The sequence below is a fragment of the Haliaeetus albicilla genome, chromosome Z, assembly GCF_947461875.1.
Source record: "Haliaeetus albicilla chromosome Z, bHalAlb1.1, whole genome shotgun sequence".
NCBI lineage: Eukaryota > Metazoa > Chordata > Aves > Accipitriformes > Accipitridae > Haliaeetus > Haliaeetus albicilla.
The window spans coordinates 296,868-321,739 of NC_091516.1; the positions used below are offsets into that span (position 1 = coordinate 296,868).

The window sequence follows — 24,872 nt, forward strand, 5'->3', positions numbered from 1 at the left end:
TTCTTGCCCACTCTCCAATTAAGCTAAATATTACAACTGCTTCTAACAAAAGAAGTGTTGGCTTTGAAGTTCTCTTACACCAGAATAGTGGCTGCACCAAGTGGAGCTCAGACATACTCTAACAGTGACACGGCAAGAAGCCTGTTGCCTGTAAGACTACTTACATAACTTGCAAAACTGTCCACAGCAACTATTGCTGTCAAAATCAGTGTTACTGAGAATAAAAAATGGCAACTCAAGATGAAATCGGAAAGAACATATACAGTGAACATGTATATTCAATTTCTTCAGACCCAAGATGAAACTCTACTAATTACAGAATTATTCCCTCCATGACATTGCCAGGATCCACTTTTAATGCCAAACACCAAATTCAGTACTAAAATGTTCCATGAATCCTGAAAAAGATCTCCAGCTTGAAACAGAAAATAAAACAAATTCCAAAACAAAAGACTTCAGTGTCTTCATTTTCCCCTTTTATAGTGCAAAGCATTGATTTGATTTATATCTCATTTTCAGTTCAATATTTTCAGTGTCTGTGAATGCTAGCTCATCATTTTTCCATCAGGAGAAGTAGGACACAGAAATGACACCAGCAGTTGGTAAGCATGGGCAATTAAGTCAACTAAACTTTGTAATTAACATGTAAAGAATCTGTAATACTGAACTTAGTCTGGTTTTAATCAGTCCCTTAAGACTACTATGTGGGAAAAAAAAATATTCACATACATTTATCTTTTGTAAATCACTGCACTTTCTCTAACTGGTTAGACAAAAGCTCATCTGAGTCATTATCTTATCTCTAACAATGACCAGTAATAAAAATACAGCAGGGAGTCCTCTAAGTTAAATACTGAGTTATTTTACCTACTGTACCGACCCCATGTACATTTTAATCACTTCTTTTGCTATGCATTGTCCACATTCAGACTAGTATATACAGGGAAATTTGACTGAATGTAGTGTTAGCTGAAGATACACATAGTACACCTAACTTCCAGCCACCTAGCTTTCTGCTTCACTGGGCAAAATATAAAAACCCCACAAAACTCAAATTAAGAGCTTTTCCATGAAATGGAATGCATGGAAAGCTTGCATGATTAAAGAAAAACAAAATCACAGTGTTTGACAGAAGACCAAGAATATCCCCCCAATCTCACTGCCACTTGTGCCAACTTCAGCTGGAATAGTTCTAGCATAGTAAGGAGGGATACATTTTCAAACAAGAGGAAAAATGTGATGCATGAAAAGAGAACAATTCCTCAGAAACTAGGAAACAAACCATGTGAAGGCTGCACCCATACCAACACATTCAGGATCATGCTTGAAAGTAAAACTGTAAGTATTTGCTCATTAGACTGGAATTCAAAGCAACTTTTTTAAGCTAACCAAGGTCTTTTCTATTTTATGGTCAAATCATCAAACTCGTTCTCAGTCTCATGAACTGTAATTCACAAAAGTTAATGATGGAGGGATTTTTAATGTAAAAGGTTACCAAGTGAACAACAGCTTCAGTCCTTTTCTTTCAAGAATGGCAACACTTTGAATATTTGCCATGACTATCTTGCATTTACTTGACAAGCAAACTGAAAAATTCATGTCAGTTCAAATTATCAGTATTTGTTTTTCCAGGTATTGATTTAATGTGAGACTTCCAATTTCTTTAATTGTGTTTACAGATACTTTAAATCACAGCACCTTGACACTTGTCATATTGTGGTCCAGGATCAAATTGTATCTCAAATTTAATTCCATTTGTCTCTAAAGGTATAGCTGTCTTCTATGGTAGCCCTGTGGCCCTGTAAACACACTATTGTCCTTGCTAGTGATGGGCTGCAGACTGTGCTAGCCTTGCAAGTCCACAGGACTGAGGTTTGGCAGGCTTACTTTGAACTTTTCTTGGCCTGCCTGCACCTTTTTGTGGGGCTTGTTTAGGCATAGTAATAATTTTTCTAATTTATTTTACTTCTCTTTTTTATATGTTATAACCATATTTTTATATATGGTAGTAATATATAGTTATTCTGATACAGTGAAATATTTAATAATGGCATAATGATACAATGTAGAGGAATACAAGCCTGGTCTAATAGCAGAAGCCTTGAAAATGAGGACACAAGATGCAGTGCAGAGGAGTTCAGGCATAGGCTGATAAGAAAAAGGGGACAAGCTGACACTAGAAATCCATGGGCTACAAAAAACTCACCAATGGCCAGTTAAAGAATGCCTACACTGAGCTGAGCAAAACCAAGGTAATGAAGAACTATATCCAAAATACGTAAAACCCACCAAGTACAGTAAACTTGGATGTAATGTAAACTGGCAGACCAATGAATAAATAGCAAGGTGCAGAACATTAGCAAACGTACAAAACCAGCTCGAAGTGCATCCTAAAGAAGGGGACAAAGAAACCATGAACACCAATATCATATTCCTCCTAGTGAAGAAGTGCAGTAAACGTGAGCATCAATATTTCACTCCTCTCAGTGAAAGACTTGGAGCCCTGATGGTTTGCTACAATGCTCCCCCATCCTTTCTGCTCAAGGCAGACTAGCATTGTTGACCTCAGCAGGCACAGGCAGCAAAAGGATAAGCACAGAAAAAGAGGAAGATGCTAGGAATTGTGTCCACAATAATTTTCACTGTATTTTGGAGACTTTTTCTGAAATTGTATTCTCTATTTTCTTTTTCTGTAACAATTAGATCTGGACTAGTGTCCTGGGTTCAGCTGGTGTAGAGTCAATTTTCACAGGAACCTGGGAGGGGGCACAGCCGGGACAGCTGAGCTGAACTAGCCAAGGAGCTATTCCATACCATGTGACCTCATGCTCAGTATATATAAATGGGGAGTGGGCTGGGGGCAGGCTCTCTCTCTCACTGTGGGAAGTGTCAGAGCGTTGGGTTCTGGGTGGTGAGCAGTTGCAGTGTGCATCACTCATTTTGTATATTCTTTTATTAGTACTGTTGTTGTTGTAGTAACTTCTCTCCTTGTGTTGTGCCAGTAAACTGTCCTTATCTCAACCCACGAGGTTGCATATTTTTTTTTCTTTCTCCTTTTTGATTCTCCTCCCCATCCCACTGGACTGGTGCAGGGCGGAGCAAGCAAGCGGCTGCATGGTGCTTTGTTGCCATCAGTGTTTAAGCCACAACAGTCCTTTTTGGCACCCAAAGTGGGGCTAGAAGGGTTGGGATAACGTCAGGTCTGGCCAGAGCGTGTTAAAACAAATTTGTTACATGCCTTTCTTATATTAGTTAAATAGCCGCTAGTCACAATGTTGGTTCATTTGTTCACATGGTGGCATTGTGTAAATTCTTATATGCACTGTGTATGCCCTGCAGTTATGTTTATCATGTTTCGTAGAGGATCAGGATTATCATTTTGCTCTACTGGGTAATGTTGATTTATGAAATGATTCCATCACTGGTCATGAGGTTAAGCTGGTATTTGTATGCAGCATTGATATCATTCCCATACCTTGGGTGTCTTCTATCAGAATTTATTGGTAATTGCACCCAATCCATGGGGAAGTCAGGGGGGAATACTTCCTCCCATTCGTTCACACCCCCTTTTCTCCTTCCGGCTAACTACAACAGCTTTTGAGAATTTTGAATATCCTTGGGATGCGCAAGCCAGTGTGCTGTTAGTGCTGTGTCTCCCGAGTGTGTTTCAGGTCTTGTTTAGGGCTACAAAAAAGTTTCCTAATACCACCCAGAGATCTGCCCCAAGGCTGCACAATCGTGAGTGGCACGGCATGTGGGAGAATATGGGCGGGTATCTAGAGAACTTCTCACCTCCAGTGGTTTGGAGCTTCACTCCTGAACAACTACAGGACCCTAATAAAGTGATCGAATATTTGAAAGGAAAATGCTGTGGCTATTCCAGAGAGGCACAATTTACCACACCATGCTGGGCCCTGGCCAGAATCTACCAAACACTGCTCGATATTATGCAGCACCCTCAGGGGGAAAGGAGGGAAAACAGACCAACAGGCACTGCAGCTACCCAAACCCCAGTGACAGGCACTGCAGCTGAACCAGAGAAGCAACCCATGCCAGTATCAGTCGCCCCTATACAGAAGAAGAAATACACAAAGAAATCAGTTCGCTTAGTGAGGGATGAAGGTGAACCAGGGTCATCAAGAGAACAGGAAGAAGAGGCAGAACCCAAAATAATCACCCTATCTCTATTGCTGAGTGAGCTGCACGACATGTGAAAAGATTTTGGCCACCATCTAAGTGAGCACATTGTTACCTGGCTGCTCCAATGCTGGAATAATGGGGCTTGTAGTTTGGGATTAGAGGGTAGGAAAGGCAAGCAGCTAGGATCCCTGTCTTGGGAAGGGGGCATTGACAAGGCAATTGGGAGAAAGACACAAGTTGTCAGCCTCTGGAGGCAACTTCTGTCAGGTGTGAAGGAAAGATACCCCTTCAAGGATGATGTTACATGTCATCAAGGCAAGTGGACCATGATGGAGAGAGGTATCCAGTACCCGAGGGAATTAGCCATGCTGGAGGTGATTTATAATGACCTGGAAAATGAGCAGTCACCCACAGATCCAGATGAAGTCCAATGCACACAACACATGTGGTGGAAGCTTCTCGAAGTGCACCACCAATCTATGCCAACTCATTGGGAGTAATATCCTGGAAAAAAGGCTATAGACAAATGGTGGATGAAGTGGCTGTCCAACTCTGGCAATACGAAGGAAGCCTCTCTTCCTCCCTATGGGCCTGTCTCTTGGCTGTAGAGGAACTGTCCCAGGAGTTCCAGCAATTCAAAGTGGCTATGTCCTTCTCCCCACCTGTACAAGCCCACATCGCAGCTATTAGGAGTAAGCGTTCCTCTGCTTAAGAGAGAAGAGACAGAAAGTACATACAACAGGGTACCCTGTGGTTTTACCTGCATGACCATGAAGCAGACATGAAAAGTGGGATGGAAGACCTACCCTAACCCTAGATGCAGGGGTATGTGAGTTGTGAGAAAAAGCAGGCAGAAAAGAGGATTCCTCCTGGAAAAATGCTGCTCCAGTTTCCAGCAAGCAGCCCTCCCAGCCCCGCCAGGTAGAGTAGAAGGGCTGATCTCATTTCTGATCCTCTTGAAGGGACTCCTGATTCACGTTTGTGAAGAGTGAGTAATGAATACTATGGCCAGGATTAGAGAGGCCCTGCCTCCAGGCAGCTGGAGGAAATGGACAACCGGGTCTACTGGACGGTGTGGATTCACTGGCCTGGCACATCAGACCCACAGGAACATAAGGCACTAGTGGACACTGGTGCACAATGTACCCTAATGTCATCAAGCTATAAAGGGGCAGAACCCATCTGTATTTCTGGAGTGATGGGCGTCCCAACAGCTAACTACATTGGAAGCTGAAGTGAGTCTAACTGGGAATGAGTGGCATAAACACCCCATTGTGACTAGCCCAGAGGCCCTGTGCATCCTTGGCATAGACTATCTCAGGAAGGGGTATTTCAAAGACCCAAAGAGGTAACGTTAGACCTTTGGTATAGCTGCACTGGAGACAGAGGAAACTGAACAGCTGTCCACCTTGCCTGGCCTTCCGATTGTGGGGTTGCTGAGGGATGAAGAACAACAGGTGCCAATTGCTACCACAACAGTGCACCGGCAGCAATATCACACCAACCGAGACTCCCTGATTCCCATCCATAAGCTGATTTGTCAACAGGAGAGCCAAGGAGTGATCAGCATCAGGTTCTGGGTGGTGAGCAGTTGCACTGTGCATCACTCTTTTTGGATATTCTTTTATTAGCACCATTGTTGTTGTAACTTCTCTCCTTGTGTTGTCCCAGTAAACTGTCTCAAACTTATCTCAACACACGAGGTTCCATTTTCTTTTTTTCTTTTTCCTTTCTGATTCTTCTCCCCATCCCACCGGAGCGGGGTGGGGCAGAGTGAGCGGCTGTGTGGTCCTTTGTTGCCGTAAGGGTTTAAACCACAACAACTAGTAAGAATTCTTAGGAATTCTACTTTTCTACTATAATAAAAACAAATTCACAGCTTTACATATAAGAAGTGTTTGGTGTGCTTATACCAAAATGTGAAACACATTACTCCTTATCTACAATTTATTTAAACATTCAAATTTTATTTTCAATTTCCTGAGTAGTGCTCCTTAATATCTCATGTTATTTCTCATGGGAAGGTTGTTTTGACAGCAGTTTTTCAGATATCATCTCTTTACTTGATTTTCCTAAAATCTGTGTCATCATATTATATACAGAAACAAAAAGACCATGGCAAATACAGCAACATCATATGACTTGGTATCACAGATATAGGACAGAGATATATGGGTTATCTTGAAGAACTGCTAGTTCTCAGTTTTTACCTACCTTTGAAGCATGCTTTTTTCCCCATTGCATGCATATAAAAAATGGTACATGTACATGCATGGACAAAGAGAAGGTGAGGGAAAATTGAAAGATTTATGTATGGACCTTAATATACAGACTCAGTTCTAAACCCAATCAGTGTAATGCTTTCTCATGTGCATTCTTCTGCTGGAACTGCTTATATAGTCAATTATCTGTTTTAGCATTTGTTTCTAACAGTCTTCATAATGTGTAAACCATGCTTTAGAAACAAGACAGTTGCTGGCCTGGACTACTGACTAATGCGTAGTTTAGTGTGATGTTACTACAGCAACCAAAAAGATGGAATAGCATGTCATATATCATTTACACATTACTTGGAACATACAGCTTTCTAAAAGCCATTAACCAAGCAGAGGTGCTGTGATGGAGGAGACAAGGATGTCTTAAAGCATTCTAAAACAGTTTCCATTGTTCTGAAGGTCCAGGGAAGTAAACCAAAGTAATAAGCAGCACAAATAAGAGTTAAGTATTTAAAAATAAATAAGCCTTCCTTTTTTAACATATGATATGAGCATTTCTCATGGTCCAGTTGCCAGAAGAACATGCTTCTAGGTCATGGACAGATGACCTAGACTTTTTACTTCAGACTTCTAAGAAGTGAATGTTTGTCGCCCACATCATGGCATGCAGAAATCTTGTAGACCCCATGTTGTGCATAGCAAACCAACTACTGTCTGGATGAAAGCTTAAGAGGTTTTCAAAATGGGGGCTATGACCTTGCTCCAATGGACATCCTCAGCAAATACATATGCTTTTATTAAAAATAGTCTTGGTCCTCCAATACAAGCTAATTACCTCTTCTCCCTGCAGATACACAAACTAATATGAAAACACAACCAGTATGTGTTTGTGTGGTGGTGATGGACAAATTTAGCAGATAAATTTGGAAAATTCAAACTGGTAAATTTCCTGATTTAGTGAAGCTATTTAAGCATGGAGTTTGCAAGTGATTTGGAAAACACACAGTTTATTACGCATTGTGAAAAAAAGTACCCACTATTGGGTTAAAATTTTAGGTTCACCAACAGGGTGCACATTTTGGATAAGAAAGTGAACAAAACATCTGGGAACGAGTCTGGGGATGTTTTCCAGACCACAGCAGAAAGATTAATGACCTAACTCTGTCAGGCTGAAATGGAAGCTTACAGAGGGACTGGATAAGGTTTTGATTTGAGAAAAAAAGAAGAAGAAAGAGCAGTAAAACAATCTATAGAGTGAATAGGCCTGCTGCTCATTGTCAAAAAGGATATAATTCTTTGCTCATGTACAAACACAAGAGAGTTTCATAATTTGTAAAAAGGGAACATTTTGTACTGCCAGCAAGAGGAGAAACTCTGTAAGCAATGGAGGATGCCCAGTCTTTTTCTACATCTGAAGTACCAGAGGGTTTCTGGCAGTCACATTCAGAAGAGAGACAAGTTTCTGCACGTTCAAGACACTCCCTGAGAGCACCAAACCGAAACCTCTTGAGTGCACAATGCTTACTATACTTTCCTCAGCATCCTCCTGCACAGTGAGGAACATGGTGCAATACATCATTTCAGGGCTGGAGACAAAGGCAACATGAATCCAAGTGGAGTATAGCACCTTCCTTATTTTATTTAAGATGTTTGTGCAAGTAGGATCAAGTTTTTGAAAATGCCACCTACTACATGGACATCACTGCCTATATGCCATAAAAAATGGACTGGACACAAAGGTAAGAAAAAAGTAAAGAAACTATGACTATGACAAATCTGAGGACAGGGACAACTGGAAGAGGAGTGAGGAGGAAGAACTCTTGGTAGAGGTCCTCACTTTGGGGAAGAACTACAGATCCTGTAACTGTGCATGAATTCATCACCATAATGTGATGGAGAAGAATAAAGAGGACCTTCAAGATATGCTGCAGATATCTCCTCAGAGGGTAGTGGCAAAACTTCTATTCACACAGCTGTTGGTATCCTTTTACCATGGTACATCACTGTTCCAACAATATCTTCCCTAGTCATCAACTCATCTAGGTTTACAATTCAGAAACAATGAGATAGAATTACCAACTAAATCCATCCAGCTGGGATGCCCCCTCCTTCTTCTTGCAAGGAGTATCAATGCTATGGAGCTTACTGGCCTCCATCCAGCTTGTTAGTTGGCCCACATACAAAGAAATACCCTTCCCTCTGGAAGGATCTGACTAACAAAATTTAGCCAACCACAAAAAGGAGCAGAGCTCCAGTGAGTCTGTTTCAGTATCACCTAATACAGAGGACAAAGATCCCAAGACAGTGCAATAGATCATGGCTTTGCAAGGAGTCCCTAAGGATGCCACAAAGGATGGGGCACAGTCCGGAATCAGGACAGAAGCTCAATGCCATAGCTAGTCATGCTCTTACAGTGAAATCTCCAATGCAATGCTTGCTGAATGTGCTTTGAGCTACTATGGAAAACCACATGTGCTAGCAAGTAGACACATGCAAGGCTGTCAGCAATGCTCTGGCCAAATGGAGGAGGATGATTAGATCAACAAGGACTGGCAGCCTTGCCCCGTGCTCTTTCCAGAGAATTATTTCAGATGGAGGCCAGGGACGCTATCATATCATGCCATCTTTTCTTGTAAGGCATTCCAGGCTGCAGGCGTAATCTCTTCACTCAAACACTATTATCATATTGCCCAGCAAAGGGAGTCATGGCTTTGGGTGAGTGCATCATGAGCTGAATTAAAGGCAGGCCTGCAATGTCCTACAGAAGATAGGGCAGCACCAATTGTATATGCTAGAAATAGCACAGAAAGAAGGTACAGGGCAGCAGAACTGGGTTACACAGCATACAGACTGGAAAAGGGGACATACAGGTATCATTCTGGGGTCTCTGCTGAGGCTTTTATCGAAGCTGCTCATCTGGTCTTGACAGGAGAACAGCATGTAAGCAGGAAAAGTCTGCGCAGCAAAAAGACTTACAGAAAAAAAAGAGGAAAAACCCTGCTGGCACAAGCTATTGGAGGCAAAATCTCATCCAGGTACAGCCAAACGTCCTGTGTGACCGATGAGACTGGGCCTTGGGCAGAGCATTTTCTGATCTCATACACAAATTAAGGTTATTTAAGCATGAATGTCAAATCCAAGCAAGTCCTCTTGCTTATCATAAAAAGACTGAAATAAAACCCAGGAGAAAGCCTTTTTTATTTTACCGTAGTGGGTTGGCCTTGGTCAGCTGCCAGACGCCCACGCAGCCACTCTTATCCCCTCTTCAACAAGACAGGAGGCAGAAATAAGATTAAAAAAACTTGTAGGTTGAGATAAAGACAGGGATATCACCTACCAATCACCATCTCAGGCAAAACAGATTCAACCTGGGGAAAATTAATTTAATTTATTGCCAGTTAAATAGATTTGGATGGCGAGAAGAAGCAAAGACAAAATTAAAACACCTTTTCCCCACACTCCTTTTTCCTAGGCTCAACGTCACTCCTTCTTTTCTGACTCCTCTACTCCCCACAACCAAAGCAGTCCAGGGGGCACTGGGGAGTGGGGGATTATGATCAGTACACACTAGTTCGTGTCTGCCTCACACTTTTCCCCTATACTACTCCGCTGCTCCAGCATGGGTTCTTCCCTTGGGCTGCAGTCCCTCAGGAACTGCTCCAGTGTGGGTCCTCTCCACAGGCTGCAGTCCTTCAGGACACACCAACCTGCTCCAGCGTGGGGTTCTCCACTGGCTGCAGTGTGGGTATATCTGCCTCACCATGGTTTCCTCCATAAGCTGCAAAGGAATACCTGGTCCAATGCCTGCCGCAGCTCCTCTTTTCTTTGCCCACCCTGGTGCTCACACTGTTGTTTCTCACACTTTTTTTCTCACTCCTAACATTGCCATGCAACATTTTACCCTTTCTTTAAATATGCTCTCACAGAGGTGCCACCAACTTCGCTGATGGGCTCAGTTGTGTCCTAGGGTGGGTCCATTGTGAAGCCAGCTGGAACCAGCTGTGCCCGGCACAGGGCAGACCCTGACCTCTTCTCATAGTGGCCACCTCTGCAGCCCCCTCATGCCAACACCTTGACACTTACGCCGAGTATGTCCACTAACATTTCTGATGTGAAGGCGGCAAAGTCTGGTCCGGCTGGCTGGCTCAACCTCTTTGCTGTCTGTAGCTATGAAAATATGGGGATGAGGAAGAAGATGAAAGAAAAAGAGTTTGCAAGGGGTGAAGGGAGCAGACTTAAGAGTCTCAAGACTAGGTAAAAGAAAAGGCAAGAACAGTCATGGCGCTGTGAAACTTAAGCAAGATCTCTTCCTCATAGACTGCTGGCTTTGTAACCAAAGTTGGTCTCAGGCTTGGCAACAGCTTAGATGTGGGCCTGAAGACAAAAACAAAGGGCCGTTGCTCTTTACTGTCCTTTCATGGACTGCAAAGTATTCAGCTGCCTTCCAATAATTTTATCCAGGCTTGTATTAAGTTGATTTTATGGACAATACTAACAGGCCTTAAACCATCTGATAGTGCACACAGTACATATCTGATAAGAAGCTGTCATCAGAATAGGGGAACATACCGTATGACAGCAGAGCTAAGTATAAGCAGTAAGAACCTAGGTCAGAACATCCATTTCTTGACTGTAAATCTCTGCATGGGAACAAGTTAACATCACAGCCTACAGGGAGACTCTGAAGTCCTAAAATATGTGAATCACAGTGTGTCACAAAGTATATAATAAAGCTGAACACGAATTGTTTAGAGTAGCTTGTAAGTTACCAGAGTATGAGGCACTGTTGTCAGGACTTCTCCAGAGAACTGCTATAGTTATATATTTCTGAACAAAACCTCTGGCCCAGCTGGTCATGTTGCTTCTGTGGAAAGCAGCAGTGATGTCAGGACAGCAGTGACCAAAGCAATGAACACTTAGTGGATGGCCTTGAGCATGTTTGCTACAGGAACAGTAACAGGAACAGAGCTTGCCAACTATAAGATAGCTCCAAAACTTTAATGAGTACGTTGTGGCTAAATGATGCCTACCCATTTCTGGATCCATATGGACACCCAGGAACAGCTCTGAAAACGCAGAATAGTTAATTCTGAAATAATGAAATAAGGCCCAGAAGGGCCTTCCACATCCTGAAATTAGTATCCCATTACTAATAGACCAACAACTGAAGGATGATGTGGTCTATCCACAGATGCTAGTGTGACCTCATTCTACAGTTCTGGTGTGTTCTCTGTGAAATGGACAGGGAACAATTTTTGCATTGCTGAGCAATACTGTCTCAGAGCCACAGAAATATGGAAACTGCCTGACCTTGCATTCAGCCAGCCTGCATCTTGTCCTTTTTCCATTTCACGTGTATCAGCTTGTTGACAGCACGCTGACACAACAAAATCACATGTGGACATTGAAGGCGGTAAGTAGGGTACCCTATACAACAGGCTTACCTGCTGAGATTATGAAGCACATCTAGCACAAGGGAGGCTAGTACAGATTTCTAGGACAGCTTTTGCTTTAGCTATTAAACCATCTATATCTCAACTCACAAGTTTTGTCACTTTCACTCTTCTGATTCTCTCCCCCATCCCACCGGGGGGGGGTGGGTGGGGAGTGAGCAGCTGCGTGGTGCTTAGCTGCTGGCTGGGGTTAAACCACGACATGCCTAAAGGCCCCCAACCCGTTTGGACAGAGCTGATGAACTCTGGAGGTGCCTAAGCACCTCTAAACAGCTTAGATCCCAAATGATGAAGCAGTTGTCTCAATAACCATTAACCACCAGCATCAGCACTGGCAGGTCAGGCAGCAGAGAAAGGCATACATAAGCCCTGACCTGGGGAGTTTGGAACCAGCATATTTGTTACCAAATACAAGGAGCAGGTTCTAGCCCCAGTGGAATGATGATCTCCTTAGGGAAATTGGTACCTAATTTACTTTCTGGAGTACACAACCTGGGCACAGCATTTGCAAAGATGTGCAGTAGTGATTACTAAAGAGATTTTGATGGAGAAGGATTTAATCAACAAATTCAAGTACTGAGCTACTGGCATAGCAAATAGCTAGTGTAATTTATCAAGGTATTCCTCCAAAATGAGCATGTATCAAAACTAAGCAAATATATAAAAACTGGTAGCAGTCTGGGTTAACAAAACCAAAACAGTGTTAACAAAACAAGAACAAAACCAGTGTTATCCGTTTAACAGAAACAGTGTGCTGAAGTACAGGAGGAGACTTTGATTTCAAGGAAAAGGTAAGTAAGTCTTTCCATGGCTTCAGGTTTTCCTCTTGAGCACTGAGACAGCATCTGCATCCTCTAAATGCAATGGGTTTGGTGAGCCATGAGACTGCTTCTTTACAGCAATGCATTATGTCTTGGATTGCCCCATCCCAAAAAGTCCATTTACACACTTGTTTTCTCTAAATCTCATAATTCCCTGAGAGCCAGGGAAGATCTCAACTGCTTTCAGATACCTCCCCAGGACACTTTTCTTTACTGACAAAAATTATCACACAAGGGGTCCAAGAGGTCTGTGGGAAGTGCATAAACATCAGAAGTGTTTATGTAATTACTACTACCACTCAAGTGCACATTGCAGATTTCCACAGTGTTGGACACAGTCATGACTGTTACTGGATGCCTGATAAAAAAATGGGATAAGAAACTAAGAGAACAATGTGGAAAGCTTATCTCTATTGTACAGAGCTGGCCTACAGAAACACATATAGCACTTCTCCTTCATAGTCCTCTATTTAGTTTGGCAGTTTAACATGCATGTTCCCTAAGCAAAGCTCTCAAAACCTTTAGCAGGGGTTATACACATGGAAAAGAAGCAATAGTGCATAGAAAGAAAAGCGCAAGTTCAAGGCATTTGCCCCACTTACCAATGTGGTGATCTGTACTAATCTAAGCATGAGGTCAACAAAACAGGGCTTTATAAACTCAGGAACAGTTACCACTAACATGGGCAACAGTGACTCTGAAGAGGTGTCTGAAAGGTGGGATTATAGCCCTTTGTCTTTTCCCTTTCCTCCCGTTTTTTGCAAGGAACTCCCTTCACTTGTACAGGTTGGGAAAGACAGTCAGGTGAGCTGCGGGAACACCGGCCAGACCTGTCCTACCAGTGTGCTGCCCAACCACCGTAATCGCAGTGCTTGAGGGGATCACGGCCTCCCCAGCTGCCAAAAATCACTTCCTTCCCACCACAGGCAGCACCTTAGCTTCACAAAAGCATAATTAAGCCTTTCATATTCCTCGCTGATATGTCAAAAACTCAAGAGTGAGAATATCTAATATCCCTGCACACAGGAACCAGCTCTGACCACTGCCTAGACCTGCAATTAAAATATGTGCTGCAGGCAACTGAAATAGTAGCTGAATCAGACAATTCCAGAGCTGACACTAGTGTCATAGTTCAGTCTTCAAAAAATAGTTTTTGAGTTAAGGTAGATCTGTAATATATCAGCAACCTGTCATCCACAGAATTCTCTGCAGATCTACCCACACAGAGGCAACAACTGGGAGCAGAAGCTGGAAGAAACCACCCGATTCAGCCAAGCCACCTGCTCTTATGAATCACCATATTGCATAAGCCTGTTAATGAACTAATCAAGATACATTTTAAAAGTAGCTACTTCTTTGGCTCTTGACTTTTCTCATTGGGAGGTGATCCAGCCTTTAATTGCTTTAACAGAAGAGAATAATCTTTGAATCTCCTACTGAAGTTTATTCTCTATTTTACATCTACATGTTCCTGTGGCTCAGATAGTTCAAAGAGTTTTGCATTTTCTTTTCCTCTCTGTCCTTAGTGTTACAGCCTGCCCTTGGCATTCTTCCTCCACTGTCCAACATGTTACAGAGAGACACAATATCCCCTCCCAGACAGCAGACAGTTGGGTGGAGCTGTGATGTCCCTGCCCATGGTAGGGGGGCTGGAACTTGGTGATCTTTAAAGGTCTGCCCCTTCCAACCCAAACCATTCTATGATTCCATGATTTTATTCCTTCTTGGACTTTTTGCTAGGGTAAACAGATTATTTTTGAGGTATCTCATAAGAAAGGCTACTAGAATAGTAGGACTAGAGCCTTTCTTTTCATCTGCTCCAATTTTCATTCATGTTTCTTGAATATGAATGAGTAGAACTTCACAAATTATTTTGATGTGTTCACTAGAACTTTGCATAACATCATCAACACTCTTCTAATTCTGCTGGAAGTAATTCAGCTAAGGCAGACCAAAGCTCCTAGGACTGTACTTGCCAAAGTAATTTGCCTGTGTTTCCAACTAACGACCTTCTGGCTGAAACAGTAATTTTTGTTACTAGTCCACTCCCAGTCTTTGTATTCCATTCCACTGGATTTGCATTTTGCACTACTGGATTTCATCCTATTTATGTTACTGTAGTTCTCAAAGTCACCTAGTTCTTCCCGTATAGCACTTTGATACCAAGAGTGCGCTTTGCATAACAGGGAAATTTCATTCCTAGGTTTTATGTCAAAGTGATTAAAAGAAGTAATGAAGATTCAGATCCAACACTTAGGCTGAGGAATTTCAAAGCTAATCCTCTTCTACACAAGAGCTTTCCTTTCATTGCTAGTGTTATTATCTATTGAGGTACAGCCCTACAAATCCTTTTCTAAATCCCATTTTCAATCCCATAGTTTCCTACATGTTAACATAAAATATGCTTTACTGAAGTTAGATGAGATTTACTGCATTTCTACATAAACAGGTATCAGATTAGTCTAGCTCAAACTACTTCAACATTTCATTCTACTCTCCCTTTATTTTTGTATTTGTCTTTACCTTAAAAGAACTGTTCTAAAGTTCTGCATATTTTCTAAATTACTCTGACCAGTGCATAGCTGCCTGCATCTTTTTCTCCCAACCTCCCCTTTAATATAGATTCTATATACACAACATTCTTGAGTCATTTTGTAATATCTGAGAATGAACAGACTTTATAATTACATGCTCTGCTTTCTTATACCATTTCCACACAGCTACGTGATGGAGATTCCCTATTCCCCAACATTAGCAGATGACTTGGGAACTCAACAAATCATTTGTAAAAAGAAATCTTGTGTGAAACCTTGAAAAAAACCAAAAATACCAAGTGATATTTAACTGTAGAAATCAATGCTGGAGAAAAGTTAAAACATCTACTGAAATCTGTATGAATTTATGAAATGAAGAACAATATTGAAACCGGACTCTGTGTGTTGCTGTGTGTCAGCAATTTGGGCCACTGTTCTCAGATCCATAGGCAGTATGTTTTTTATTAGCAGCCTGGCTTTCTGTCACTGTGTCTAAAACACCCTTGGTTTTGTGGTTCTCAGATCTTTAAAATTATTATTCTGGTATTGCCTTACACAGACTGGCTTTAGCCCAGATGTTTGTCAATTCATCATTTCAGCTGCTTCAAAGATGTTCTGCAATTTTAAAAGCAAGTGCTTTTCTTTTTACTGAAATATCTTATTTCTCACATATACAGTTTCAAGTTATAAACTCAGGTTTGTTTCTTCTATTCAAGGAATAAGATTCTTACAAACCCCACAAAGTTATACATATTCACATCAAAATGAAAATGCCAAGCAAACATACACAGTTCTTTTGAGAACAAATTACTGTAAAAAAAGAACTTTTTTTTTTTTCTGGTGATACTAGTTTCTAAAAAAATATAAAGTTTTCAGATGGCCTTTCAGGGTTTGCTTGTCCAACTTCATTCCATAAACCTGAGGAAAATACTTGGAAATAAATTACCTGCATATATAGATGTAGCACTATGTCTAGATGAAAGAAAAAAACACAAATAGTGAAATAACAGATCTAGTTCAAAGCCACAGGGTTTTTCATTATATTAAATAAAACTGACTTGCAAATATTCTTTTTAAGTGGACTTGAACCTAAATCTGCTTCTTAGCAAAGTCTGAAGTGTTTTTACAAGTGTTTTCTCTGAAGTCTTTCCTTTCAACTCTGTGTCTCTCTTCATTAAACACAACGCCTCGTGGATATTTACTAACATGTAGGTTCTTTATTCCAATACTTAAACTGTGGGGCAGGTACATTATTTAATTTGAAACACTGGGAATTACTTTTCTTGGAGTAATGTTGCATTTAAAACTCAAACTCAAAGATTATATATGTTTTTGGTAATAACATGATACAGAAATATTCTATAACCCTAGGCTAATAGGAATTTTATGTCAGCAGTAGTTTGCCCATGGCTTAACTTTCTAATGGGATACTTGCAGCAGGGCTCTATCCCAGCACCCCAGATACCCGACTTCTTATTACTTAAATCATTCCCAAGTTATTTGCAGACACTGAGTTCAAGGACAAAAGGAACAATCATAACTTCTAGTACCATTTGCACATCTGAGACTAATACATTTCATCCATTTAGCCAAACAATTCGAGATAATATGTATCATCCATAAAAAGGGCAGAAGTAACAGTGTGATCTTACCAGGCTCTGTTCTCAAGCAGCCTCCACTGATTTCAGAAACCTTCTTCGTCTCCAAATCCCCTGGCTGCAGTGCAGTGTTGTGGCTTTTCCCCTGTCAATTGACACAAAAAATATGTTGTGTCACTTTTCAGCTTATGCCTTGCTTCTCCCTATGGATGCCTACCATAAAGTCCTTATTTAGACATTATCCCTGATAACTCATCTTGGGGGGGGGGGGGAAATCACGCTCAGAACTGAAGGGGTATCGTTAACTTTTAAGTTTTCTGGTTTTAGCTTCTGTCGATGTGTTCCTATGGCTTTAATCCCCAGATGAAAAGGCTTTTAATAATTTTTCTCTTTATACAATGACCTAAAAATTAAGTCACCTATTCTTTCTGAAAGACCAGATGGAGCCCCTGATTCTCCCCACATGAAGACACCAACTTCAGCTCCCCCACCAATACTGCAGATCTCTGCACCCTTCTATTTCTTCAGCATTCATAAAATGCAGGAACATACTGAATACATGAGAATGCATTTTGTAATGGTGTACAGAGAGATTGTAAACAAAATTACCCTGTTATGGAGGCAAGCTTGTTGAGATCTCATGTTAGCCTATAGCATCAAACTAACAGTACCTGAGTTGCTCGTCCTCTCTGAAGCCTCAGCAGTTCTCAGAATCAGTGATACAGTCTCTACTCTGTAAAAATTAACTTCATTAGTCACTGCTTGCTATCTACCATTTTGCACCTAACTATGCTTTACACACTGTACAAATGACTCTAAGCTACCGTGTGACCCACATTGCCATATATGATTACCTGCTTCTCGTCCTTATTTACCTCCATGACAATTGTTGGCCACCACTTTACTAAGGAGTGATTTAATTATTTCTTTCATCATCCAGAATTAATCAAGCAGAAGCAAATGCAGTATTGTTCTCTCCAGAGGTCTTCTGGCAACAGTTCTAAAGAAACACTACTACCTTTTGAGATTTAGTGTGTATTTTAATCCATTTTTTAAGACCTTACTGTTTTAAACAGAACTCTGAAGAGAAAATTAAGATTTTTTCAAAGAAAATATATTTTCTTGAACATTACATCATTGATGGAACTCAGACCTTCAAGAACCCTTACAAAGAAATCTTGCTTTGGGATTTAAAGTGGTCCCTATAGCTCAAGAAGAGCTTTAGGATTCTTTTCTGTTTTGGATTTGCTGTGGTTAACGAAATCAAATTCAGAACCAACTGATGTAATCTACATTTCAGCTATTCTGTGTCAGATCCTGTGACCTATTCTGATCCAGCAAAGCCTGATTCTGCCAAAAAAAAAAAAAATTTGGCCTGTCTGTGTTCTTACACTGAACTCAAGAGAACTCCATCTACACCTAATGCCTTCTGCTGGCTAAATCATGTCCATAATTAGAGGATTAGAGGATATAATTCTCATACAGAAACTTCAATGTATATCTGAAACAAACAAATATGCTTAATGACATGGACAAGACGAAACTGTTCTAGTACTGGGCCCTTTTAAAAAGCTTGCGAAAAACCCTTTGTCTGTTAAAAAATCTGAAATATATCTACATTCAGAAGAAAAGCAGTCTTTTCTTGTGGAAATATTTGGTGGAAAATTGTAAGACCAAATAAAAATCTTCAGGATACAATGATTTCTCATTTTGTTTTTCTAAAGAACTAGCACAACAAGATCAACCCTTAGAGCTGGCCTTTAGGAGTCACCATGATATACTTTTTTAAGGAAGAATGTAGTTGTTCAAATATACATTCTTCTGATTAAATTTATCCTTGTTGACTTCTGGTCAGTTGTAACAGGGTCAGGCTATTTTTAAGTTTTAGAGATCAGCTGAAGATTACATTAGTTAATAGTTTTCTAGCAGAAAGCATACCTGTAAATCAGTATTATTTTGGTATGCCCCCAGGGGATCTCTGTGTTCAGTTTTAAATGGACTTTTGAACAAACTGCACTTTCTGTGCACCTGTAATCTTCACTGTTTGGTGCTATGCCATGTGTTACTGTATCATGTGCCTTGCCCCTGGAATTCTCCAACTAGCTACACAAAAAAACAGAGTCTTTGCTTGACTATAAAATGAACATAGTCTTGCCCATGTATTTTTAACTTCAGTGGTGTATTTAAGGCAACACAGAAGACAGCTTCGGTGCAAGTCACGTCATTTGATTTCAGTTTATGTTTTACATGGTAAGATACCTGCTTTGTAAAATGTGCCAGAATGTTTGCATTAAGAGATTCTCTAAAGAAAAATAGGACTGACTTCTTGAGGCAGATCTCTTCAGCACAGCTGGGGACCAAGGCAATGGGGAAACAAAAGGTGGAGAGGGGCACGCACAGCATCTGCCCCAGGCCAGTGGCTGCAGTGACACACGTGTTGCTGCTCTGCGCTGTGTTCATGTCCCGAGTACTGGGAAATGCTCACGCAGCTTTTGGGCTAGGACAGTAGCCAAGAGCGGACTCCTAAGCTACTCCATAGCTTAGCAGGATTGCACTGCCTGATTAACTACCCATTCCGCAGACAAGGGCACCTGGACCTGAGTTTCAGGGTGGATAGAAAATTAGCCTCCCACCAAGGTAAACGTGGGAGGTTCTCCATATGGAAAGCAGCAGAACCATGGAGACTGGAGGCAGTTTTTAATCTACCATTGCTATATGAAACCTAACTAACTAAGCTGTTTTTAGCATGGCATTGATTTACAAATAGGTTTCCTCCTTCAGCTTAACCCTCACTAGTGCCTACACTAGCAGGTTGTGAACTGGATTAGTAAATAAAAGCAAGTAAGTTCAACTAACTCTAATAAAATTATGTAGCTGAAATAAAAAATGAATAAACAGTAACAAACTCATTAATTCATTGATGTAATCTCTTTAATTTTTCCCATGAGGTAGTTTATATAGGAGTTAATGAGCTGCTAGTCATCAGTCATTGGACACTGACTCCTCAACATTCAAGAGGCTGATTAAACAATAGAGGTGTTTATTTCATTCTGGCAGCACAACAGGATTGAGATTATTAGTTAAGAAAGAGAACTGGACATTTTGAACAAGGGAGAGGCAATCATTCTAGTTGTACCAGTCTGAAGTTATTCTCATAAAACTCACTATAATACTAGCTTTTTCCTTATATGGATTAGAACAGAGGAAAGCACCTAAACCAGGGTATGATACATAAAACAAAATAGGGCATAGGATTTTAACATGCAGAGTTACTCCAACTGTAAAATAGGAAAGGGGGTCACCATGGCTAATGGACATCTACTATCTTCAAAAGAAATTTCTATATATAGAGAGAGATTGCTAGAACAGCCTCCACCCTACTTATAAATTGTAGATGTCAACCTATGAGAAAAAAAGCTCACATTTTGTAGTAGGGGATGATTTTCTTCTAGTCTTTTTTGGTGATGCTGAGCAGTTAAGCCAGTTTATGTGGTACAGTTCTACCACTTGAACTAATTTCAGCAGTCTTGCCCAATAAACTCCAGATATTCCTACCTTCTCTGTAGCCTCATTTCCAGCACTCACCTGAACCTGTAACGAATCAGTTCAAGGAACTAAAATCAATCACTTTTCTTTTTGTAGAGTTATTTCTTTGTTATCTTAGCTCCTTGAACAAATCAGATGAATATCAGTCAAAGAACAAGGGAGGAGGTGGAGATGGTTTAACCTCTTATGCGATCACACTTAAACCCAATTTTTAAAGTACCTTTGCTTCAGGCAAACACTAAGAATAATCCCTGGGGAGTTTTGATTCAAGTATGAGGACGTAGCTAAAAGTTAACATCGAGGTGACAATGTCAAAGCCAATGAAAAACTAGCTCTTTACTGACTGCTATCAAAGTATTATTAAAATATGTCTAGCTGTTCTTTGTAGCCATTAAAGCTGGCCCTGCGTAGTCACTGACCTGCTGAACCTAGTAAGCTGTCTGTTAACAGCAATTAGCTGAAAAGCAAAACTCAAGACTGGAAATAGAGTAAAGGCATTTTTCAGGTACTCATGAGTATTGCTTATTACCTGCAACAAGTTTCCCTCATGTCTGTTTGAATGAAGACCGCTCATGCTACAAATCCTAGTACAGCTGTGAAGACATACCGGGACTTTCAGAGTTACTAGGCAAGAGTTGTAAAAAGAGTCCATCACACAACTGAAGAAGAGCTTCCAAGCCCAGGTGACCTGTGGCTCAGCTACCTGTCTCCAGAATCACAAAAAACAGCTACACCCCCCCTGTGAGCTGGGAAAAGCTAGTTGTTATCTGTGGGACACAAGGAGAGATTTTCCTGAGAGGATTAAAATCAGCTAAATACACAAACAGCAATTTTCTCAAGTATGTTTGTTACAATTAAGTAGCAGTAGGGTCCCCATGCAATGGGACAGCATGAGCAAAGTCTGAGAGGTAAAAAATATGGAACATTATGTTGGTCCTTAAGCTATTTCCCAGAGTCAGCAAAAGAAAGCTTTAAGATCTGGTAGAAAAAATGGTAATGGGGGTGTGTGGGGAGACAAAGTCCTACAGATCCAGTGAAAATTATGTCCTATTCAAGGAATCTAGTCCATACACTCTAGACCATATCCACCTGGCTTTGGATGCACAGTACATATAAAATTGTGATTTCTTCTCTAAAGAAACTTGAAATTTCATGTTTGTGTCAAGCACCATCCCTTACCAGTGGTCAGAACAAAGGTAGCAGTTCCCCAGCTAATAGGGTTACAGTCCTCAGCTCAGACACCGTTCACATGAGTGTAGGTTACACTAACCTCTCTTCCAAATGCTAGGGGTGTAATTCTACAGCACACTGATGTACATCAGTACAGCTATCTATCTCACGAATCTTTCCTAAATAAACTTACTGCCCTTCCCATACTGCAGTTTCCTGCTTATTCAGTTGGGTTGATATAGCTACTTATGGGTCTGTGAAGCAATCATGGAAAGGGTTTGTAGTAAAAAATAACCTACATTTTTTCTTAAAGCCTGAGTCATCTCAGTGATTCTGTTCATACTATTGCTAAACAAACAGCTGTATTGTCATGACAAAGTGATAGTGAATTGGAGGACCAGGGGTAGGCAATAAAAGCATAAGGCTGGAATTTCTTTAGCTTTGCTATTACAAGTAATGTATAAAGGAAATACTCTTTAGTTGCCACCTATTCAAGGTTAATATTCTTCCTTACTTCACAACAAATGTCAGACCAAACCCCAACAAAGAAAGTGGTGGGTGCCTTAAAGTCACTTATCCTAAAGTCATTATGCTTGTGATCACACTGTATCAAAGTTCCAATACTAGGCATTGACGTTGAATCAACGTAACTCTATCTCTTGCATTTACAAGAAACAATACTTTTCAGCTGAAAGGGGACAGACAACTCTTCCACTTGAGATCAGTGCCTACATGCCAGAATAATTGTTTCCTGCACTATTCCTAGTTTCTGGCATTAGCTGGTAATTCAGTTCAGGGGGCTGCTGCTCAGCTGACCCTATACTGCAGGAACAGGAAAAGGAAGAGAAAAGCTGCTTTTCTCCTCCTTCTGGAGCATTCCTGAGTTCTGGTCTGAACTTGCTAATAAATTTTTACTGGAGCAGGCAACAGCAATCAGGTGTTCACCACTCCTTTGTTTCCAGGATCTGCTCAGGAATGGTGTATTTTGTTGCACATCAACCTGCCAGTTTGTATACTGCAAAGGACCATGTTTCAAGACTTTGGGGCTGGAGCATTCAGGCTTGGATTTTGGGATACTGGGGAATGGAACTCAAACCTGAGTTCTGACACAGGATTAACAGATGTTGAGAAGTGAGATTCTTTGGCAGGGCTGCAGCTTGAAACAGGGCTTTCATTGCTCTTCGATAGATTCAGCTTTGAAGGACAAGGAAAACAAAGATGATTACAAGTTTGTCCCACTAAAGAAAACATATTTTCCCAAATATTCAAGTAGCATGATAGTAGATTATAGAAAATACAGGCTCAAGACTTTCTGTTCCTTGATTCAGATTAAGAACTTGAATGCAAGTCTTCCTTGCTACAGTGAGTGCTTCAACTACAGAGCTCCTGGCTTTGATATAACAGTTGTCTCTGTCTTTTTATTAGTAATTCCATCTTGTTCTGATGATGCCTTACTTTACCTATATGTGCCCTGGAATGCCTTGTCCCTGTTTCTTTGGCCATAATCCAGGCACATTTCTCCCTTAAAGAATTGCCTTCAACAATGCTGTATTGCCCTGACACAATCCTTTTGTACTATCCCTTCCTTCCAGAACAATTAGAAAAATTAAAACACTTCTTGCTATGCATTAGCAATCTTTTCCCAGAATAAGGACTTCCAGAAACCTCTCCTGGGGTGCCTCTTAGCTTCCATACTCCAAGACTTAGACTGCCCTGTTTCTATCAGGCATAAAATCTCCCGGCTATGTCCATTTCTATGTCCCAGGCTTTCTGGACTGCTTTCTTTTGTAGCAATTCCTGAATCCCACTTGAATGCAATTTTAAAAAACATCTTTTCCTATTTTTTTCTCTGTTCCTCCCAAATGTTCACAACAGTGCTTGTCCTATTCTGTAATACTCCATGATTTTAACGCATCTCCAGGCCCCATCACTAGCTTACCTCATTTCTAGCAACCTTACACAAGGATATAGCCCTTCTTTAGATTTACAGAGCCCATCACAGTTCATCTTCTACAATACACCAGCAAACCAACGCTCCCTCACTAAATCAGTTAAATTTTCCTCCTTACACCACTCCCTGCCTGTCACAGGACATACCTGCAGAAATTAAGTCAGACACAGCTAATTTAGTGTGCGTCTGTTCTTCACCTCTCTTTACAGGACCCCCTCACAGCCTCCATCAGGAGTATGCATGATTAGATCAGGACTGGCCCTTAAAAAGTCCAGGGACCCTCAGATAATCTCTCAAATCCCAACCAATGTCATTATTACTGAGATATGTACAAGTCTCAACTGCTGTATCTCAACTCAGCCTGCCTGAACTGTTCCCCTTTGTATAGTTATTAAATATTAATTGAACCAGAGAGCAAAAGGCAAAACATAATTCGGCAGCAAAAACATTCATCTACAATGCCGGACAGCCAGGATCTGTGCTACAGTTAATACTGTATTATTGATGAAGAGTGGAACTACTGACAAAAGAAATTAAACTATTTCATTTTTCATAAATATTAGGTATTAAAACTAGTTAACTAATTGGTGACATGAGGTGAAATAATTCTGTAGTAGCTATTGTGACTCCTTTTGAACTGGAATAAAAAAGGTGTCACAGTATTTTTATCCTAGTGGGTAGGATAAATCAACTGGGGCATACATTACTACAGGTAAAGGCTCTGCTCAAGTTGAAAGAAAGCAAGAACCTGGAGTGGATGCTGTAGAAACCTGTAAGAATGGATGCCTTAGCCTTTCAACTATTTTAACTAGAATTTCTGTTTAAAAATTATAATGAGAAACATCTCCCTTACAAATTAAAAAAAAAACCAACCTTTTTTTAATATTCTCATAGAACATTTGTGCCTCAGCAAATAAAACGTCCTAACATTTTACACCAATACTTATTCACATATGTCATGAATTTATATGTTCCATTATGCATCAGGAGGTTGGAAAGGGGGACTGAAAGAAGTTATACTGAAAGAATCTCGATAATACTGTGGAAGAGACAAAGAAACATGCAAGTTTGTTTTAGAAAGAAAACAGTTTAAATTAATCTTAAAAGAATTATAAAATCATTTAAAGAAGTTACTATGCAATTTTTAAATTAAAATCTTCTGTAATTGAGCTCAGATTTTGTTTGCAAAAATGGATACTAAACCACACTATTCGATAGCTGCACTATCTCTTCACGCTTGTTATAGACTCAGGTGATGCACTGCTTCAAGGAGTGTGTCTTTCTAAAGACCTGAGTCTTATAAAACTCACCCTGCTTTAAACCATAAAGCACCTTTTTACCTCAGCAAGTTCATCCCTGATTTATACTGGTTTTGTGAAATCATATTCGGGTTTCTTGTGTCTGAAACAGAAAACTAAGGGTCTGTCTACCTGTCAGTGCCAT

The 24,872-nt window shown here is 40.6% G+C and overlaps 1 protein-coding gene across 12 annotated transcripts in view; it reads right to left on the reverse strand.

Annotated features, from left to right (window-relative positions):
• Positions 1 to 24,872, reverse strand: part of PRLR (prolactin receptor) — a 157,928-nt gene that overhangs the window by 48,140 nt on the left and 84,916 nt on the right. For 11 of the 12 annotated variants that reach the window (XM_069776456.1, XM_069776457.1, XM_069776452.1 and 8 more), the window contains one exon: positions 16,817 to 16,907. The exons of the other annotated variant lie outside the window; for it this stretch is intronic. The gene's annotated coding sequence lies outside the window, so the exon portion shown is untranslated. The remainder of the gene's footprint in view (positions 1 to 16,816; positions 16,908 to 24,872) is intronic. 12 annotated transcript variants of the gene reach the window in all.